Here is an 18,822-nt window from a genome sequence, read left to right on the forward strand (position 1 = left end):
TGGAAAACACCTATTTAAAATACTCACTTACCTTTTAAGGTTTGCTGAAAATCTACTAATTCGCTAAGGTTTATCTATAAAATGACTTTTTTTCAAAAATAACTTTAAATTTTTATTAATTTTTATATTATTAATTTTTCTTATTTTCAATATTTATATATTTTAATTAAAAATAATAAAAGTCTAATTAGTTTTTTTTTTAAAACACCTTCTATAGTTTTCATCCATTAATTTAGTATAATGTCTCATCCATAATAATTTACGTTAATTACATTTTTTATTAATGGATAATACTATACTAAAAATATAGAATAATGTTTAATATAATTTAGTACTGACTTATCCATTGCAAAACAGGAACTGATGTAGTAAATTAATGGAAACTTTATATTAAATTATACTAAGTTATATTCAATATTAAGTTTTTTTAAATTTTTTATTCGAACATATTATTAACTTTTTTTGAATATTTAAAATTTTACACTTTTTTTTTAATTTGCCACATAACCCTTTTTTTATCTGTTTTAGTACCTGGACTTGACACTTTTTTCTAATTTAGTAACAAATTATTTTTTTTCTAATTTGGTACCTGATCTTGACACTTTTTTGCCTAATTTGGTACCTAACTTTTTTTATCCAATTTGACGCCTAAATTTGTAAAATGTTATACAAATTACTCCAATATACTGCCAATTGTTTTTATGAGGTAGTAAAAAAATTAATGTATGACCGGCATGTAGTAGACAATATAGAATTTTATGTATTTTAAATATTCAATTACTTTTAATTTAATTTAATTTTTTTAATTTAATATAATAAAAAATTTTATTTTGAATTTTTAAGACTATTGTTTTTTATTCAATATCTACTCCTTAAGCATAGCTCAAAGCACAATTTTTTAATATGGATTTCCTCTAATACCGATGAAAATTTTGCGGAATTGAGGGAGTTGTGAAGACCAGGACATGTTTTAAGCATGTGGTCCCTTTTGAATCATTCCCACCACTAATAGTCAAGGTAAAAGTAAAATTTGAGCATATTGTTTAGCAAATCATAGGAAACCTCAAATAAATGTAACCATTCTTGCAATTAAATTCAACGTTATGTGTCACATGTTAGTCATACATTAACTATTTCTGTCCTTCATAAAAAATTAACCATTCCACATAGTGTTATGGAGTAATTTGTATAACATTTGATAAGTTTAAGCACCAAATTGGACAAAAAAAAATCTTGGGAACCAAATTAAAAAAATATCAAATTCGGTGCTAAATTAAATAAAAAAGCTTAATCACCAGATTAAAAAAAAACTTAAATACCAAGAAAAAAAATCAAATTGGAATAACAAATATTATACTATCACTTCTAAAACCAATGATAAAGCTTTTCTACTTAAAAGAAGAAAAGAAAAATAGAATCAATGCAATTAGAAAATTTTAAAGAAAAATAATTTTGGTTTTACTTGGATAAAAAATCAAATTGCATGAAACATTAATTCTTGCTAAAAGAACAAGTTTCTTCCTGAGTAGTCAAAATATTAATGCAAAGTTTAAAGGAACAGAAAAGAAAAAAGAAAGGCATTTAATATTTAAGCAACATGCTTAGAGAATTGCTAATTATCCTTTAAAAATATATTAAAAGGCAAAATATTCATTTAATACTCTAAAAAATAAAATATTAGTCAAATAATAAATAATATAAATATTTTAACACTACTTATTTCATTAATTAATATGAAAAATTATATCACACGTGGTGAACAAAAAATACAATTATAATAATGTGAAAGACACAAATATTAGAATACGTGAAAATTCATATAATATGAATTATTAATGTATTAAAATTTATATATTAAATACAATTATAATTTATAGAAACATTTAAATACGAAAATACACAAATCGACACATTTTAGTTTACAAATTCCAAATTCTCCAAACTTCGATAATCAAGTTTTTTATTACATAAAGATTATTATATCTTCTTCTTCTTCTTAGTGTGATTGAAGGGAAGGTTGAAGAGCCTTCCTTGAGGAACCCAAGCAACAGCATACAAAGACATTTAATTGGGTATGCATTGGTAATCAACAGATGGCTCCCTTCCACAGTTATTAAGTAAGATCGTGAGCGAAATTGGAACGTTGATATCGATGATTCCCAACACATTAGCTCTTATCCCATTACAAATACAAAGGGCAGCTTCAAGATCAGCCAACCCTCGAATCAGACTACAACATGGTTCTGTAGGCACACTACCGATCTCGACATTGACTAAATTAACATTATCTAATTGCTTACCTGTTCAAAATATAATTCAAAGATAATTTTTGTGCAAAAAAAGTTAATTCAAAGATAACAATTATTTATTTAAAAGAAACATATGAATTTCATAAGATTATGAAAGAGATAAATCTCAAAACTATACATTAAATTTGATAGATTGTGCAATTTGATGTATAAATTTTGATTTGATGCAATTATATACATGCAATTATATTCATGTACCTTGTTCTGCCTTTCCAGTCTTATTTTACTGGAGGCTACACAATGAATGGTTCCAAACCATACCAAGTTGTCATGGGTCTCTACCTCATAGCCTTATACTCATTTCCAATCAGTGATGTGTCAATTTGGTTAACATTATAACTGTCCTACTAGAGGCTTCACAATGGTACAATTCTTATTACTTACTTACCCAGACGTGATTATATTCCTGATTGACATTCTTTTCGTATCACAACTATACCTGCATTCTTACCAATCAATATTCTTCTCAACAAAATCATACATAGATCATCATAACACCCACTTCATCATTACCATGATCATACATTTACTGATTACTATAGATTTCATTATCCTTTATATATAAATAGTTCTACTTGAAGAGTTTACACATGAGAGTTAGGGTAGAGACTCACCTGATTCTCACCTACTATAGTTCTAAACTCCAAACCCAGATATCCCTCTCGAACCAGCAGCAACCACTGCTTACAAAACATAAGATCACCATTACAACTCAATTACATACGATTTGCTATCATCTTAATCACTGATAACCCCATGCAAAACCTTATCATTACAGTCTTACTGTTCACATACCCTATTCAGACTTATTATTTCAGAACTTAGCATGCAGAGTTGAAATACTTACCCTGAGATGGAATAACCATTGATTAAACCCAGAACCATAGTTTCCAGTTTAACGAGGAAGAGATATAAAAAAGAATTAGAAAATAGTATTTTTGGAAGAAGAAGAAGAAGAAGAACCTCCTTTTGAACCCATTTCACACACATATATATAACCCAACTAACTTAATGGAGCTTAACAAGTGTCACACATTTCAGAATTTGCCTTCTTAATGGCCTACAGTTCCAAGGGAAACATAATTAAGTTTCTTATATTCACAGTTATCAAGTTACACTATTCAGTTGATTTCTAACTAGATTACTTATAATCTAATTAACACAGTATTCCAAGCAAACCAGGCATACTATACCTTTGGTAAATACTTATTCCATACTTACCCTTTATCACTTAACAGGTACCCTTTATCACTTAACACGAACTTTTCCTTAATATAGCAAAATGTCATGAAATCAAATCCTTATTTTCCTATGTAGCAAATATTGAACGCCCACACGAGTACGCCAAAATAATCACTTGGACGGATAACACTTTGCTAGACAAACCGTTTACTACTATACGTCAAAACTTTAGACCCACTAGACCTGGGGTGTTACATTTTATTTAGAGGAAAAAAGTTTTAATATGTACATCTTGTGTATTTATAATCTACTAACTATAACTAACTTAACTACTCAACTAACTTGTTAGGCTCGAAAATACCAAGAGAGGGGTGAATAAGTATTTTAAAAATATTTGCAAACTTTTCTAATTGATAAGGAAATGGAAGAAAAATTTGGACACTTTGATTCATAGTGGTTCAGCCCCAATTTCCTACCTCTACAACCTTGGTATACCTCAACCAAGGATTTCCCAATTCATTATACTTAAATTATTACCTTTTAAGGAAAATGTATAACCTTTACAATCCCCATCTTTTTTCACAAGGCTAAGATAAAACACTCCCCCTAGTTTTTATGGCCTAACTAAAACCTTTCCTAGTTTTGTAGCTCAACTAAAACCCTTTACAAATTACTTTAGGTTTTATACCTCAATAACCTTAAAACAGCCTTTTGTAGGTACAAGAAAATATGTAAACAATAAAAGCCTCTCAAAGGTTTGTGTTTACAAGTTTTTAGCTCTCTCAAGGAGTTGAAATGAGAATGATAAAAAGATCTAACAATAAATGCCTAAGAGATATGTTGTAACAGCTTGATTTTGGGCCTAGTCAGAACAGTGGTTCCGAGACCACAAATTTGACGAGGATAAAATTTATTTTTATTATATTTTTATGGTCTAAGATTTCACAAAATGATTTCGTGAAAATTTAGTTTGAAAATTTCAACGTTTGGGCACTCAATTTAGTCAAAAGGACTAAATTGTAAAAAGTACAAAAGTTGAGATCTACATGTTAGAGGTGTCCAATTGTTATGAAATTTTAAATTGGAGGTTCTTATATGGTAATTAGACCATTGGTTAAGTTGGTGGACAAAAATTGACATTAAAATGAATTAAAAACCAAATTAAATGCCAATTTTTGTCCATCTTCAACCCCTACGCCGAAAATTGCATGGAGAAACCATGGCTAGGGTTTTTCAAGCTTCCAAGATTGATTTTAAGTCCGTTCTAGCCTCGTTTTTAATGATTTTTACATTTTTGAAATCCTCGTAACAAGATTTACCTATTTTTACCATTATTTTGAACTAGGGTTTGTGTTTAAAAATTTAACCATGAATTATATGCATGTATTTTTATGTTTTATGGAAGAATATGAATGTTTGGAGTGTGATGAACGTTTTTTACTAAGTGATTTTCGATGAAAATGTCTAAAATGATTAATTTGTAAAAGTTATAAAATATGTCACAAGTGTGTGAATAAGTGAGAATTTTGGACTGCTATAGTTATGAAAATGGTTCAGTTAGGCTTAAAATGCAAGAAATTTGAAAAAAAATTATTTTACGAGCCTAGGGGCAAAATCATAATTTTGTGAAACTTTAAGGGCAAAAATGTAATTTTTCAAAAGTGAGATTTTTAGACTAAATTGAATAAGTTAAATGTGTTATTATAAATCAAGAAAGACGAGAAATTGACTTTGATCAGTAAAAAAAGAAAAGTGAGAAAAAAAGTGAAATTATGAAATAGTACATTTAGCAACAAAATAGTTTAGACAGCAACAGTTGTGTCATTTTAAAAAATCACCAAAAATGGTGGATATTGAATTAGAGGTTGAATAATATATTAAATTAAAGCTGAATAAGCCTATTTTCACATAAAAGAGACAGAGAAAGCAAAAGAGTTTTATATTATGAGATATTTGAATTTTAGCGAGACAAGGCTAGAATGATTTTGAAATCCCCTGTTCTAACTTTGGAAGATCATTAAAAATTGTACAAAAATAATTATGAGATAAAATTTATATGTTTAGAATCCTGAATGAGTCTATTTTCAAAAGAAATAAACTATAATATTATCCAAATTCTGTACTATGATATAATTAATTTTTAGTGAAGAAAGGTCAGAACTATCAAGCAGTGAAACAGGGGAAACTTTAAAGAATAAAATGTACTTATTGGCTAAGAAAAAAATTCTAAAAATTTTATGGTAAGAATATATATGAGTCTAGTTTCGGGAAAAATTAACGGATCTTAATTTGGAGCTTGGTAGCTCGAGATATAAATAAATTAGTGACTCTGACTTAGACAGACAGTTTGAATTTACATACAGGAAAATAGTGAAAGTATGGATAATGTTGTTTAAGTGTGTTATACACATTAAGGATGTGGAATGGAGAGGAGGAGGATGAAAATTGGAAAATTGGAAAATATATGAATGATTTGTGTATAATTGGTCATATGCTCAATTATGATTTATAAACGATGAAATAGAAATGACGCTTATATTTGCGCATGATTGGTCATGGTTTAAGCTCATGTGGGAAAATAAAGTTTCATAGTATGTGTGTATGGTAAATTTGAGATATGATATGGCTTGAGGTAATGTCATGAATGGTTTATGAATTAACACATGTTGGTAAGTTTGATACATGAACAAATGTTGTGCTCATCTATGCTTATAATGCTTATGCTATATGTTTATTTGGTTAACATATTTGGTGTACATGCTTAGGCTTTGGCCAAGATGTGGTTGGATTATGCCACGTTAAACTTATAAGTTATGCATTGAGATGGTAAGTGCCTAAATGGAAATATGCTTGTGATCATGACAGGGGTGGTAAGGTTTAAATTATGTAATCTCTAATGAAATGGTTTATCACGTGGTTAATTCCAAAAAAGAATTTTGTTTAAATGCATTTGTAACAGCCCAATTTTCAGTAGGGTCAGAACAGTGATTTGAGATCACTAAATTCGATGAAAAAGTTAGAAAAAAATTTATTAATTAATAATTAGAAGTTAAGCGTAATTTTAGAAATATTTTTGAATTAGTGAATTTTGTGATTTAAAAGAAATTATTAGGTAAATTGGGTCGAAAACAAGGTATCGAGACCTCGATATTATAAAATGAGCCGTAAATATTTTTATAAATATTTACGGAGTGTCATTAGGGTAGTATTAAAGTTTTGTTAAGAAATTTTAATGTTCCAATGGTTAATTGATGAAAAAGGACTAAATTGCAATAGGGGTAAAAGCTTAATTATAGATTAAAGAAAAGTTAAAAGGACTAAATAGGTAAATATGCCAAGTCCCATAAATGAGGCGGCATATTCATGATAAAATCTGAGATTTTTTTTAAAGTATATTATTATTTTATTATATTGTAAATTATAATAATTATATTATATTATTATATTTCAAATAAATAAAATTGTTGACAAATGCATGGTGTATATGATGACATGTGGAAAAATGAAATACATACATATTAGTAATGATTACATATTTACTTATTATTTAAGTAAGTAATATTATATTATTATTTTATTGTTATTATATTAAACTAATTAAATAAAAGAAATAAAAGATAGAAAAAGAGAAATGGAAACAGAATAGGCAAACGAAAACAAGGGAGAAAGGAAAGAAAAAGAAAAAGGGAAGGAAAGGAAGAAAATTTGGGATTTCAAGATTCCAAGCTCAATTGCTAAAGTCGTGCAAGAGTTATTGTTCGAGAAAGGAAAGGAGAAGGTGAATAAGGAGTGACTCGAGAGAAATTTTGGTTAGTATTACTATAATTCGAATTTAATTATTAATTGTTAAAATTTAAATTAATATACATGATAAGCAAGTTGAGGTAAGTATCATGATTGAATTGAATAATAAATACGTATTGATATTGAATTTATTAATTGCAATTGTTGAATTTTGAATAATATGTTTAGTAAATAAAAATAAGCTGAATATCGATATTGAATTAAATGATATTAAATTGTATGTGAATTGAATGGAAATTACTAGTGATATGATTGAGTATTGAAATTAAGACTGATACTGAACTGAATTATGGAATACTGAATATTGTTATGTGTATTGCATTGAATTGTGAAATTACTGTAGTAGTGATTACTGCAATACTGTGAAACTGATTGAAATAAGGAATTTATAATTGATACTGAACTAAGATGGAAATTGTATTGAAAAGTGAATTAAATAACCTATTAACTAGTCGGGCTAGTCGGATATAGTTGGCATGCCATAGGATTTGGAAGAGTACGAGATTTATCGGCTTTGTCGATCAGACACTTTATGTGTCGTATATCAGGCACTTTATGTGTCGTACTTCAGGCACTTCTTGTGTCGTATCAGGCACCTCGTGTGTCGTTTCAAGCACTTACGTGTCGTATACTGATCTGGTACTATGTACTGTTTTAGGCACAATGTGTCGTACTGGTGTGTTGGTTGGAATCCGTGTATCCGCCGAGTCCGAGTCAAGTTAATAGGGGTAAATGAATAATTTTGATAATATAAATTTTATTGAATGATCTTGAATATGAATCGAAATGAGATATTAAATTGATATATGGAAATGAAATGTATGAACCATGGGTTCAAGAAATAGATAATGATATAATTTATGAAATGGTTTTGGTAGTATGAGATGATGTAAAAATCTAAGTGAAGAAAAGCAAATTAAAATAGCTATTATTGAGAAATGAGAAGTGAAAATAAAATGATTTGAAATAGTGAAATAATAATATTTGAATTTAATTGAATACAAGTTATTGAAATTTATTTATGGATTTAATGTATAAATTGAGTGTTACAAGCTTATAAGTGTAAATTGATTATAAATGAACGAATCGAATTAAAAGATAGTTATTATTCTTATTGTTGTTGAAACAAGTTGATTTAATGTATTAAATGTTTATTGAAAGATTAATGGTATAAATTGAATTAAGAAATAGTGTATGAGTTAATTTGATTACAATTATAAAATTAGTTATTATAATTGTTGTTGTTGTTGAAAAAAATCCAATAAAATTTAGATAGTGAAATAAGGTATGAATACAATTAAATATAAGATTGAAACATTGCTTATTGTTATTAATGATCAAGTTGATTTAAAGTATGAGATAATTAATGAATAATTGTAGACATAAATTAAATGTATATAACTTATTGATTAATGTTATTAATTTGAATTATGGTAATACCACTGAGTATTCCTATACTCAGCGTACGGTTGTCTCCGTGCGTAGGTTAGTAGAAAGCCAGTGTCCGGTCCAGCATCCAGAGCAATCCCGACCTCAGAGAAATTTTAGTGATGTACCTTTGTTTTGATAAGGTGGCATGTACCTAGGTGATGTACAGGTTAAGTATAAGAGTTTTGTTATTACGGTTGTACATTGATGTTTAAATTGGTTATAAGTATGAAATGGAACTAATATGACATATTTGATTAAAGTATGCTATGTCTGTTATTTATTTGTGAATTAGTTATAAGTTATCCGATATGTCCGGTAATGCTCCATAACCCTGTTCCGGTGACGGTTTGGGGTTAGGGGTGCTACAGCATTAGCTTGCGACTATGGTTAAATGATATGTTTATGTCTTGTGTGATATGCATAGGAAACGGGTGTGGAAAGATAATGAAATAGTAAGTTCATATTTGAAGTGAAAAATGACGAAAAAGGGGATGATGAGTTTAATTGATGTTGTTATTTAAGCTAAAGTGATATTTTCATTGCAAAATTGAGATTTTCATAAATGTGTTAATGAATGGTATAATCGATAAATGTTGAGTTAAATGGTACATACGTATTAGTATTGAACTTACTAATGTTGAATTGTATGTGAATTAAATGAAAATTGCTAGTGATAGGATTTAAATTGTGAGCATGAGAAATTGTGAATTGAATAAAAAGAAATGAAGCATTGAATTGTATGAGTATGTATCGGGTCTCGTAGGTCCTATTTATTATAAATATAATATTTTGAGGATATATCGTGAAAAATTATAAAAGCATGTTAATAATTTAAAAGTTTTAATTTAGATGAAATTTTATAACTCGGTTCAATACGTTTACAAGTGTATGTGTTCTGGTAATGCCTCGTACCCTATTTCGGTGTCGAATACGGGTAAGGGGTGTTACATATGTACAAGAGAAAATGAAGGAATAAGTAATTTGATGCTTTTCTCTTGATTTTTATGCTTGAATGTTCATCTCTTGTGTTTTCAAGTGTTCTTGACTTGAATATATACCCTCTAACTGATTTTTGGACATTTGGAGCTGTTGGAGGGAGTTTCTAGCCGTTGAGAGCATTTATTTCATGCATTTAATTAGCCTACAGTAGTATGTCTCGGGACATATAACCCTTGTCTCGAGACAAGAAAAACAGATATGATCGTTGGAGCTTGAGGTCTCGAGACACAATAGGCTTGTCTCGAGACAATCAATCGAGACAAGGCTCCCCTAAAGCATACCTTAGCTTCGATGTTGGCTGGTCTCGAGACAATATGTATTTTGTCTCGAGACAAGGTTCCTTTGAAGCATTTTTAGCTTCGATGTTGGTTTGTCTCGAAGCATACATGCTTGTGTCTCAAGACAAGACCGTGAACCTTAAAAAATGTGGCTTAAAAACATTTTAAAGGACTTGAGGTTTCTAAAAAACTTTTGTAAAAAGTTTAAGTTATTTAGAAACTTTGTTTTTGAGTTTATAATACTTGAAAATATATTTGGATAAAATTGAAATATTTTATACAAATTTGATTAAGGAATTTTATAATTAAGTTTGTTATATCAAAACAATTGAAAATCAAAGCTAACATAACTATAGCTAACTTTCTAAGTTATCATTTATTAACTTCAACATATACACATGCAATTCCACCGTTAGTATCACAAATTTTGGTTATAATTTGCAACCATTATTTTCTTCAACCAACCATGAACAAATTTGTTTTCTTTATATTCTTTGTTTTATTTTTCATTATTTTCATCTCATCATCTAATGGTGATAGTGATTTAAAATTATATTCAAGTCAATCTTAATCGTGTTACTGGGCTAGAAAGTATTGTCTTTGATTACAAAGGTGAAGGTTCATATGTCAGTATATTCGACAGAAGAACATTAAAATGGAATGAGCCAAAATTTGGTTGGCCAGATTTGTTATTCCTTCACCATTTAGTGTTAGAATTGAGTGACCCAAATCCTCATTTAAATAAAATACAGTGGTAAAATAAAATAAAAGTAAAATTCATATAAAACTACACTTCTTTTCTTTATTTTATTTTAGAATAAGGTTTTTTTAAAAATTATTAAACTCCATCTATTTTATATTGATTAGAATAAGGTGTTTCAATCTTACTACACTCCTATTAGAATATGATTTTACAAGCTTATAAATAGACATAGTCTACTCCTCTTGTAATCATTCGAATTTTGACATAATGAATTATCTTTATGATACGTTGTCATTATCGATATTCTATTTTGTCATAAATTGGTATCAGAGCTTTCAAGTTGTTCGTTTTGATCACGGTAATGACGTTTTTGAAGTATAAAATTCTGCTGTTGGATTGCAACACCATATTCACGTTGTGGCAGATAAAGATGCAGGCAATTCTTGCACAGATGGATCTGGAGGATGCCCTACTAAGGATAGATAAGATGCCTGTGATATTGACGGAGGAAGAGAATAAGCGTAAGGATTGAAAGACCTTAACACAGTTACTTCTGCATTTGTCTAACGAAATTTTACAGGTTGTGATGAAGGAGAAGACCGTCTCTGCATTATGGAAGAGGCTGGAACAAATATGTATGTCGAAAACTCTAACCAGCAAATTACATATGAAGAAGCGTCTTTATGCTCATCGTTTGGAGAAAAGTGTGTCTGTGCACGAATACTTAACAGTGTCTAAAGAACTTCTCTCAAACTTGGAGGCCATAGAGGTTCAATATGATAAGGAAGATCTAGGGTTGGTTCTACTTTATTATTACCCCGTCTTATTCAACCTTTAGAGACACGATTTTATATAGCCGCGAGTCTCTCAAAGTTGATGAGGTTTATGATTCTTTGACCTCATATGATAAGATGAAGCATTCTGTGGTTAAACTCGACTCTCAAGGAGTGGGTCTCATTGTTTGTGGAAGACAATATCAGAATGCTGATGATGATCATGGAAGGACACAGGAACAGAATCCTCACGGTAAATCTAAGGGTAGATCGAAGTCTTCAAACAGAGGTAAAACTTGTAACTTCTGCAAAAATAAAGGGCACATTAAATCTGAGTGTTATAAGCTACAGAACAAGATCAAAAGGGAGGCTGCGAATCAAAATGGAAAACAACCAGAAAATTTTAGTAAAGCTGATGTTATAGAAGACTACAGCGATTGTGAACTTCTAGTCGCTTCTGTCAATAATTCTAAAGTAAGCAAGGAGTGGATCCTTGATTTGGGCTGCACCTTCTACATGAGTCCCAATTGGGATTGGTTTACAACTTACGAAACAGTGTCTGAAGGTGTTGTTTTGATGGAAAATAATGATTCATGTAGAATTGCAGGTGTTGAAACAATTAAAGTTAAGATATTTGATGGAGTTGTCAGAACACTTAGTGACGTAACACATATTCCAGAATTGAAGAGAAATTTAATTTCGTTGAGTACTCTTGATTCAAAAGGGTACAAATACACAGTTAAAAGTGGGGTTTTGAAGATTTCCAAAAGTTCCCTCGTTGTGATGAAAGGGTGGAGAAAGACTGCCAAGTTATATGTTTTGCAGGGTTCTATTGTTATTGGTGATGCAGCTGTCGTATCCTCTTCCTTGCCAGATAATGATATTACTAAACTTTAGCATATTCACCTAGGGCATATAAGTGAGAATGGCATGGCAGAATTGAGCAAAAGAGGACTTCTTAATGGGCAAGGAATTTGCAAACTGAAGTTCTGTGAGCACTGCATTTTTGGGAAGTAAAAGAGAGTTTGATTCACTAGAGGAATCCATAACACGAAGGGAATGTTAGAGTATATTCATTCTGGTTTGTGGGGGCCATCTAGAGTGCCTTCGAGAGGTAGAGCTAATTATATCCTAACTTATATTAATGATTTTTCTAGAAAAGTTTGGGCGTTCTTCTTGAAGTAGAAAAGCGATGTGTTTTCAACATTTAAGTCTTGAAAAACTATTATTGAAAAACAGATGAGAAAACAAATAAAACGCCTCCGCACAGACAATGACTTAGAGTTCTATTCTGATGAGTTTGGTGAACTATGCAAGTCAGAAAGGATCGTGAGACACTTGATAGTTCGTCATACTCTACAATAAAACAGTGTTGCAGAACGAATGAATAGAATGATCATGGAGAAAGTTCGATGTATGTTGTCGAATGCTAACTTACCGAAGTCGTTTTGGGCCGAAGCAGCCTCTACTGTATGTTTTTTGATTAACCGGTCTCCATCCATTGCCATTGAGAAAATGACTCCACAAGAGGTATGGTCTGATAATCCTGCTAATTATTTTGATTTAAAGATCTTTGGGTGTCCTGCGTATGCTTATGTTGATAATGGAAAATCAAAGCTGAGATCCATTAAATGTGTTTTTATTGGTTATAAAGCTGGTGTAAAAGAGTATAAGTTATGGTGTCCTGAAAATAGAAAATATGTGATTAGCAGAGATGTTGTTTTTTATGAAACTGTTATGCTACCTAACTTATCTCTTAAAGACTCTTCCAATGAAAAACATCAAAAGTAGGTGGAGCATCAGATTAATCCAGAATCTACAACAGAGTCGACTCTTCAAGCCAGTACAAAAATTCAGAATAGAGTTGCTCCTTCACCTCAATACTCAATCGCCAAAAACAGAACTAGAAGAGAAATTAAACCTCTAAAGAAGTATACCGAGGCTTGTAACACCCCTAACCCGTATCCATCTCCAGAATAGGATTATAGATTATTACCGGAGTTTACAAATTAATTTACAGACATTTCATTTCATTAAGCATTCATATTTAAAATCAATCAAAATCAAAACATTAATGAGCTAACGTTGGCCAATTTAACTCATACATGTCATTATAACTAGAATCAAAACATCCAAAATTACCGATAGAATTAATGGATAGTGTGATAAACATTCATACATCCATTCAATGCATTATTCCCCTTTTTATCAAATATATCAATGTTTCATCAATTTTCATACAATGAACATTCAAATCATATTCACATCAGTAACATACATTTCAAGCATTTAAGAATATAATTCAAGTTACACGAACTTACCAGACTAAATTGCAGAAATACCAAAAATTCAGGGACATTTTGGTAATTTTTTATTTTTCTCGAATTTCCACCCAATTATGATCTAAATTAATATTTCATTCAATTTATTAATTTAAATAATAAAACAATTCATTTCATATAATTTGGTCACTTTTTGACATTTTTACCAATTTACCCTTAAAATATTACTTTTATTCAATTTAGTCCTTGAACCTAAAACATGCAAATTGGACATTTTTAATGAAAACTCTACTATAACATCATTTCCATACTTTTTCAACAATAACAAACTTAAAAAGATATTGAAATCTTGATGTTCTTACCTTATGCTATTGATTTCAATCTTTAACTTGATTTTCTCTCTGCTCCAGCTTCTATTTCTTGAATCTAACTTGACATTCTAACTCCCCATTGTCTCCTTATTATTTTTCTCTCTTGGAAGCTATGGAAATTCTTTTGATTTCTAGGTGAAAATAGTGAATTTTTGGTGAAAGGACCAAATTGTAAAGAAAGCAAAACTTTCTTTCTTCTCTTCTCTTCTAACGTTGGTTGCATGGAAAGATGATGATTTTTCATCATCTTTCCTCCCTTTTATATTAACCATTTAATAATAAAATAATACTAAAAATATTAATTAAATATTAATTAAATAATATTTATCTAATTAATTAATTAAAAATATTACAAACATCATCATTACCTTCTAGAATTCTCTCTCTATTTGACCATTTTGCCCTTTATAATCTTTTGAAATTCCATCCTTGAGCCATCACTTAATTTGGTAAAATTGTAATTTAGTCCCTTAAAATTCTTCACGTTTTCAATATGGTCCTAATTCATCCATTTTCCTTAGTTTCTAGATTATTCCACCCTTAAATATTTACACTATTGGTCCTTCAATTTTTTTGTATTTACACTTTAACCCCTCAAATTTTGAGTATTTACTCTTGGGTAACAAAACTTCTCACTTTTGCAATTTAATCATTTCTTGAATTAATATGTCATAATATACTTCTCAATGTTGACATAACTCAATATTACCCTTTTTATCACTTTATTTCCTTATTTTACTATATCAATGATATTATCTTACTTTCTTACTGTAGTAATTTTCGGGGTATTACGGGGCTAATCTAGTTGTTTATGCTTTAAATGTGGCTGAAGATATAGATGCAAACCAAGAGTCATTTAATTATTCTGAGGCAGTTAGCTGTGAAGACTCAGAAAAATGAATGTTTGCTATACAAGAGGAGATGGAATCACTCCACAAAAACAGAACATGAGATCTTGTGGAACTTTCTAAAGGTAAAAAGGTTGTTCGTTGTAAATGAGTGTTTGAAAAGAAAGAAGGGACTCTAGGAGTTGAAGAACCCAGATATAAAGCAATGCTTGTTGCAAAAGGTTACAGTCAAATTCCAGGTGTGGACTTCATAGATGTGTTCTCCCCAGTTGCGAAGCATAGTTCGATTCGAGCTTTGCTCTTGCTCGGTATTGTGGCCATACATGATTTGGAGCTTGAGAAGTTAGATGTAAAAACTGTATTTTTGAATGGAGAACTTGAGGAGGATGTTTACATGCAACAACCAGAGGGTTTTACAGTCTCAGAAAAAATAGGACTAGGTTTGTTTGTTGAAAAAGTCCCTTTTACGGTTTGAAACAGTCACCAAGATAATGGTACAAGAAGTTTGATTCATTTATGACTTCTCATGATTTCAAAAGAAGTAGCTTTGACAATTATGTTTACTTTAAGAAAAATAGTGATGGTTCTTTTGTGTATCTACTCCTTTATGTTGATGACATGTTGATAACAGCAAAAGATAAAGGAGAGATAAGAAAGGTCAAAGCCCAACTAAGTGAAAATTTTGAGATGAAAGATTTGGGACCAACAAAGAAAATACTTGGTATAAAGATTCTCAGAGATAGAAAAGTAAGTAAATTGTACCTAAGTCAGAAGGGGTACATTGAGAAAGTTCTTGGCAAGTTCAACATGCAGAGTGCTAAACCTGTTAATACTCTTTTAGCAGCCCATTTCAGACTTTCATAAGCTTTGTCTCCACAATCAGATGATGAGATTGAGTACATGTCACATGTTCCATATTCTAGTGCATTGGGATCTCTCATGTATGCTATGGTTTGTTCACGTCCAAATTTATCATATGTAGTCAGTGCAGTTAGCAGATACATGGCAAATCTGGTAAAGAACACTAAAAAGCAATTCAGTGGATTTTAATATACTTACGAGATACTACTGATGTTTGCTTACAGTTTGAAAGAACTAGAGATGGAGTCATTGGGTATGTTGATGTTGATTTTGTAACACCCCTAACCCGTGTCCGTCGCCGAACTAAGGTTACGAGGTATTACCAAACAAAACACAGTTCAAAACAGACATTCTTTACAAATCATAGTCCCAGTAATGTATTCTCCCTTATAAAATTTTTCGAAATAAATTGATAAACCAACCTCTTATTCATACAAGTCAAAATCATTTATTCGAATCACATATCTAACCACACATATCATGCCTTATCGAACATTCTCTTATATGAACTATATTTCAATATCTAACCATTTCAATTACGTTTGCTAATTCAAAACTTTCAAGCCAAGCCATCAAATATCAAAACCAAACTAAATAACAAACGTAATATTTAATAAAAATTATACATACACCTGTTAAACTAATTTAGCCATATCTCACAGTTTAATAACCATTTGCACATAAAACGTTAGGTAACTTTATACATGACCAACTAAGTTTTTTTTTACATCATCCAACCATGTGCATAACACCCTAAAACCAAAAGTCATTTCTAAATTCAATTACCAAATCATAGCATTTTAAACATTATAACCTTATGTACATTTTACTAAATCAAATTTAACCATTTTCGAATACAAATGCCAAGTCATAAAATATCTAATTTGCAAGCTAAATAGCATATCTAACATGTTATATTCAACCACACACATGAACCCCATACCTAATTCGCATGCGAATTATCATGCCTATAATTCATATACACAACCAATTAATATTTTCAATAATCAATCATTCAATTAACCTCCATATCAATTAGATCATATACATTCTTTGTCATTCAAAAATCGAGCCTAAATAGTCAAATACCATAGCCGAACATATAACTACCTATATATATAACACATTTTATAACCATCATTGAATCAATGATTTGACCTTTTTAAAACGAAACTACAAGCAAACATTAAATAGGCATATGTATTCATATCTCAAATGTCCAACAATTTAAAAAAATAACCTTTCGGTTATCAAATTTAACTCAATAAATCATAACATCTCCATCACCCAGTCTATAAGATAAACATAGTATCTTATATCTTAACATCAAAACAATATGTCATTTATAGATATTCAAATGACCCCTTTTACCAAACCATATTATACCACTTTTCATGCCACCAAAGTAAGTTAATTAATAAGCCGAATATATACCCTACTTACCACTTCTCATTGCCAAATCATATAACCAACATCACAACATATTTACCATAAATCATACCTCTCAATTAAGCTTATAACATGACCAAAAATAATTGCCAACATTTGCATCATGAACAAGCCATTTTCGCATGGCTATATACATATACAAATTTCAAAAATCAAATATATCAAAACTAGCCTATACATGCCACATAACCAAATCTCAAAGCGTTTATTTACCGAAATGAATACGGGATAGTGTGATGAGATCTCCCAAGACTTCCAACCAGAGCAAGTCTCCGAAACTCTATAACATAGGAAAAACACACAGAGTAAGCTTTGAAAGCTTAGTAAGCCATAAGCAAATAAATCATTCCAATAATGTTTATAATTCAATTTAACTAAGCTGAATTTAAAAAAATCTCAACCACATATACATTCATCATAATCTCAATTTCTTAAGACCACACTAGGTAACTTCACTAGAGTTAATTATGGATGGACATATAAACCGTTTTTTTCAAATTTATATATCTACCATTAGCTCATTCGTAGGATTAAGCTTCCACAATTTCATTACATACCAACCGAATCATGATCATTTATTACAATTTATTCGTAAAAAATATATCAATTTCTTTTTATACACTTCCAAGCCCGAATAAGCATAACAATTCACATCTCATTTTCACACAAATTATATAACAAATAATCATAACCATACTTACTTTCATTGCTCAAATTCATATTCATCATAAACATACCTGATTCGGCTGCACACTCATATACTCATTTATTTCTCGGAATACCCCGTTGAACCGTTCAGAATCAAATAGGATACTTGGATAGCTCAAAAAAAATCGTACAATGCCAACGTCCCAGACGTGGTCTTACATGTAATCAATATCGATGCCACTGTCCCAGACAGGGTCTTACACGAAATCAAATATGATGTCGATGTCCCAGACATGGTCTTATACATAAATCTCAAATCGATGCCAACGTCCCAGACGTGGTCTTACACGATAACATATATCGGAATCCTATGTCATGACATATGTATCCTAACTATTCCTATGGTTCGTACCGGGCTTTTCGGACGTCGTAATTCTATCGATTCAAGCTCGTAACTAGTTCTCCAACTCTAAATTCAATTCAGCATATGCACATATATTTATTAAAGATAAATTCAACACATATAACATATATACATTCAAATTTAACAGCATTTATTTACTTATGAACTTACCTCGTACGAACGCGAACGGACCGGAACGACTAATCGATAACTTCCGATTTTCCCGATCCAAATCCGATTTCCACTTTTTCCAATCTAATTAATATCAAATTTAACTTAATTATTCAACATTTCATTAAATTTTCATTCAAGAACATATAAATGGAAATTTGCATTTTAGCCCCTAACATTTTGCATTTTTCTCAATTTAGTCCTTATTTCAAAATAACATAAAATACACAAAATGTCACTAAATCCTTGTTAGGCCGAATTCTACCCATACTACTAGCAGCCCATATTTTTAGTTTATTCACACATTTAA

The 18,822-nt window shown here is 30.2% G+C and overlaps 1 long non-coding RNA gene across 1 annotated transcript; it reads right to left on the reverse strand.

Moving 5' to 3' along the window:
- Nucleotides 1–17,306: 17,306 nt before the first annotated feature.
- LOC107903093 (uncharacterized) lies at nucleotides 17,307–18,592 on the reverse strand. Its single transcript, XR_001685702.2, has 2 exons — nucleotides 18,513–18,592; nucleotides 17,307–17,570 (listed from the first exon to the last, which is right to left on the reverse strand). It is a non-coding gene; the product is annotated as an uncharacterized lncRNA (long non-coding RNA).
- Nucleotides 18,593–18,822: the final 230 nt, after the last annotated feature.

This window comes from Gossypium hirsutum, chromosome D05 (genome assembly GCF_007990345.1).
Source record: "Gossypium hirsutum isolate 1008001.06 chromosome D05, Gossypium_hirsutum_v2.1, whole genome shotgun sequence".
NCBI lineage: Eukaryota > Viridiplantae > Streptophyta > Magnoliopsida > Malvales > Malvaceae > Gossypium > Gossypium hirsutum.